Source organism: Sycon ciliatum, chromosome 12, assembly GCF_964019385.1.
Source record: "Sycon ciliatum chromosome 12, ocSycCili1.1, whole genome shotgun sequence".
Taxonomy (NCBI): Eukaryota; Metazoa; Porifera; class Calcarea; order Leucosolenida; family Sycettidae; genus Sycon; species Sycon ciliatum.
The window spans coordinates 23,074,726-23,079,820 of NC_088654.1; positions in this window are offsets into that span (position 1 = coordinate 23,074,726).

Genomic DNA, 5,095 nt, shown 5'->3' on the forward strand with positions numbered 1-5,095 from the left:
CCATTGCAAGATGGAATACTACGGAACTGTGACCCAGACATAAGGGACACGTGGAGACCACCTATGTTCAGGAGAACGTTTGAACGCATGCCTCGATGCGCCATGGAAGGAGACATACAATTACTAGCGCACAAAAGTGCGTGCGCGTGCACACATACACACACATACACATACACACACACACACACACACGCGCGCGCGCGCGTGCAGTGAATACACCGAATGTTGAATCGAAGAAGACGCCATGTGAACGCCCTGAGGGCAGCTAGAACAATCGAACACAAAACAGCCATCACAACCTATCCGATATGAAGTAGCCGTTACTTTGGAGAGTAAACGGCTTGCAATCCTCATCCTGGGAGTGCCTCCGCTCCCTTGGAAATAGTTCTAATTGCTTTCCTTGTTCCTATCACACATTTCCTACCCGTCCCTGGTGTCCTGGTGACATACAATTACAAGCATCGCGCTATTGTACTCCGCTCCGACACGGCCTCATTGGCTCTGTCGATAGGAAACAGTGGTTTTGTAATCTCTGTTCGCTTCGAGCGCCTTGTCCATGGGATGATGTCGGTCGTACACTACATGCATGGTCATTCGAGACATGAGATCTTTTGTTATCAATCTTACCTATGAATACCACTTCGAAGAAAGCAAATTCCACCCCCAAGAGACCCATGTGCCATCGAGTAGCATCCACTACTACTGTAGTACGTGCCTTCGGTTGGGGAGGCAGCGGCGCCAATAGAGAGGAGATGAGCATCGTAATCAATATGGCATGCTCCCCCAATCAAAAGGTCTTAGATACATCTTCTAAGAGTCCTGCCCCGCACTCATACGGACCACATTCATGTTCTTATCGTGTTGAACGTGAATAGTTAGTGCAAACAATAAGAGGACGGAAAAGTCCTCTTATTGTTTGAACTAGCTCTGCCTCTCGGTATTGAGCACTCTCTTGGACAGCCTGGAACCTCTCTGTTTTTTGAATAATTAGTGGGTAGGTATGGAGCGTAACAGATCTGTTTCTTGCTACTGGATGATGCCAGCGGCTGGTGTGATCGCAGACGTGTAGAGCCTGGATGTAGCAGATGTGTGTTATTCAAGCAAATGATAATATCCATGAGCAATCTCTCCGAGACTAGGGGTGATCGGTTAGATGGAATGACTGTGTTCACAGGTCGGATTGGTGCTGGTAGTGCAGCATAGGTGGTGTGAGTATAGAGTTGGAAGTGTAAGCTGTAGAATATGAGTGATACACTGCAATGCGACTGACAGGAAAAGGGCGAACCTGTTACAGTGACGTTCTAGGCACGTTGATGTGGCTGTGTGATATTGGGTCAGCGAAGGTAATACTAGCGCAAGCACAGTTCCATTTCCACCACTATACTCCACACACGCCCCCCCCCCCCCCCCAGACTCCCACACCATGCACCAGCAGAAAATGTCTTGGCCCGCTCACGAACACTTCAGTTGTAAATGCCATAGTCTGATGATTGGTCCAATGTGTGAAAAGTTTAAGTTTCACACTTTGGAGCTGTAAGGTAAAAGAAGTTACAGCTCCACAGCCGTTCACATCCGGTGTTGGTGTACATTGCTATGGAGATTACAAGTAGTATATCGAGCACTCAATTCGAGCTGCTTCGACCGAGCCTGTTTGGGCACAAAGATGTTTAGGGCGAGGGGGAGAGTCAGAATGAAAGCTGTGTGAAAAGGAAACGGAGAAAATGCCCTTCTTGTTAGGGCTCAGGAGCGCATGCACCTTTAAATTCGGGCACGTGACAGAACAATGGGAGGTTTTGATGACCAACCGGCATTGTTCAACAGCTTTAGAGACGTTTAGTTGATCATGAAGGAAGCTGCGCGCTGTCCGCACATACAGAGAGGTTTGTACATGTATTTTGAAGTAGTTAAAGTTTGGGAGGCTCCGGCGACCTTATTGTAGAGCAAGGCTCGTCTGTGTCTGATGCATGTACGCCTTTGATTTGCTTAGCATACCTTTGTGTGTGTGGGGGGGGGGGGGGAGGGGAGGCATGTGTGTATGTGTGTTTGTTTGTGTTCTGTGTGTATACATGCCTGCGTGACAGTGTGTTATGTTTGTGGGTGCGTATGTCACTATGTGTTTGTCGAATGTGTCAAAACTATCTAAAGAACGGGGCATTTTCGTTACCAGTACTCAGGTCTCACGAGTTGGGAAGACAGACTGACGAGTCTGAGACGACACCCTCACGCGTTTCTAGTACCTGAACTGGGATCGAGTACGCAACGTTAGTTATCACTTCTGAGCACTTCATCAACATGTCCATGATTCTCACCCACACCTACTAAATTAACCGCACTCTATACCCCTAGTACATGTATTCATTAATGCCAATTTGGTCTCATTGGATGGAACGTGAGACCTGTGATTGCCCTTGGGGTTTACCCCGTGTCGGGGTGATTACTGTGCCAATGGGTGGTGGAGTCTAGAAGGCTCGGCTACTCCACCACTCCGCACGATAGATTCCGGTACGATACGCTTACATAATATTCAGTTGTCTGAGGATTGCCTTAGCTTTGCTATGTGCATGAAACGCAGCGACTTAGCTGATTGTCTCTGTTCTCTTCTGCCTAGTTGTGGTATTGCTCCATCCTTGTGGTGTTGAGCACTCTAGGTAATCTGGGAGCTCTCGCTAGTGTAATACCGTTATTATGGTGATCTTTGGGGCAAGTGTTTAACGGTATACATGTACACCTAACAGGTCTTGGTGGACACCACACACGTGACACTTTCAAATTAATAATAAAATACATGTACTTCAAAAGCAGGAGTAGAGAGGTTTCGAATCGTTTGTCACGTGATTACAATTTTGCAGGACAAGGAAGTGATCATGGTATGTGGACAATGGGACCAACATGGCCGACATCATGTGACCAATAAATGCAGGGGGTGAGTGGAGTGGTAACCAACATGGCTGCTCTGGATCATGAGCATGCGATATACAACCAATACATGTGATGTGAAACCCCTCCATGTTGAAAATTCTATACGTACAAGTAATAGTTTGGCCAGTCGCTAGTGACTGTGCGCTGCATGCTGTTCTCAGGTTGTTTAACTGTTTCGCCCTCTGCAGGTAGCCCTTGGCGGATTATGCCGGCATAATATTTGGCATAATCTTGGGATTTCGTGAAAAAATTATGCTCCGGCATAATATACGGATTCCAACGTGTAAGGTCGGCATAATCTTTCGGTTTAGACAAAAATTATGCTTAGGGGCATAAAACAGCTTTGTCAGAAAGCCTGCAGATGTATTTTTTTAAATACCCCAGTTACGACTCCTTGTCATAGCCCTTGGCGGATTATGCCCGCATAATATTTGGCATAATCTTGGGATTTCGTCAAAAAATTATGCTCCGGCATAATATACGGATTCCAACGTGTGTAAGGTCGGCATAATCTTTCGGTTTAGACAAAAAATTAATTATGCTTAGGGCATGGCCGTGTGTGTATGCGTGGTTTCTCAATCCTCTATGTACAGCGTGAATACATAGTGGAACCGAGCATAATTCAGCATAATTCAGCATATTTGTTAGCATAATTGTGGCATAATCAAAGGCATAATTTGACGATTGGCCGAGCATAGTCCGCCAATGGCTATCTGCAGGACACTTCTGTTATGCACCAAGACATTCGTATCAAGCTTTTAAACTTGCACAAAGGTGGATATTGCATGTGGTCGGGCATTATCCAGTCAGCGACGCAGGGAGTGCTGAAAGATCTTAGAGTTGTGTTTGGTCTTAGCGGAGGAACTGAATATCACGTAATACACCACACAGACGCGCGCACACACTCACACGCGTACACATACACACGGGCACACACACGCACACACGCACACATACACATACACACACACATACACACCATGTACCATGTACCATGTATACGCCCGTCGCAAGAGAAGGACGCAAATCTGCAAATGCACTGGATGTGCACCCACAGATTTTCTCTTTGTAGCAACGATAGCGGATCTGATTCTGATTGAAACAGATCAAGACAAGCGCCAGATAACTGTCTAATCCACACAACTGGCGAAGCCATGTGAATCGACCCCCCCCCCAATGGCAATGCACACACAGACACATACACACACACATACACACACACACACACGCACGCGCACACACACAACGTCATTTTCACGGTGTGTAAAGTCACTAAACCTGATCCCCTTCCACTGCTACATGATGTGTGTCACTGTGCCCTGCAGTTGTACAGCCTACCGCTGAGCTCTGTGCGCACCACAATAGGTCGACCGGCAGCCGGGGACATCGACATGATCTCCACAGCCTGGTTAATTCGTCCACGTGACCAATCTCATCTTGTTGAAAGCGAAACTTGTAGCCGAGCCGGCCATTGTTCAACGTCACGTGACCGTTGTGTATTGTCACTACGCCGGTACAGCCCGAGCACTCGACTCTGTACTCTTATCAGCTCACGACGGGCGCAGCAAAACAGGCTGCTTATCGTACAGCATAGCAGCACATGCGCCCATAGATAGATCTGTGTTATGTACTGCAATGGAAGCTGAAACACTCTCACTCTCTGCGGTTTCGTGCGCGCACGTACGCAGAGGGAACTATGTCTTGGTTTCTCACTAGGAGTAGGAGCGACCCGGCGTGGTTCCCGCGCCCTGCAGAACGTCATGCAAAGCAATTATGTACGTGGTACGGTGATCATGTAGATGTCATTCGTGGTGCAATACAAGGAGTCAGAGAGATTCGCGTAAAAGAGCCTCACCATTGCTGTACCCTCTGGTACATCATACCTGGTACATTCGATCTCGGTCATCGTGCATCCAGGTCCTCGTCTCCAGCGCGTCCCTGTTGCTATCACGATGAACCCGTCCAGCTTGCCCTTTGCCGACGCGCTGGAAAGGGTGCCGATGTCCACGAGGTGCATTCTACATGACAAAAATGTCATGTATAGACAGTCACGATGGCGAACCCTCACTAGTCCTCAGTGCCGACAGCCTGTGCTGCAGAGATGAACGTGACCAGGGTGAAGTAGAGAAAGGCAAAGCATGCCTCAGATCAGACGGACACAATGACAGCGGATTCA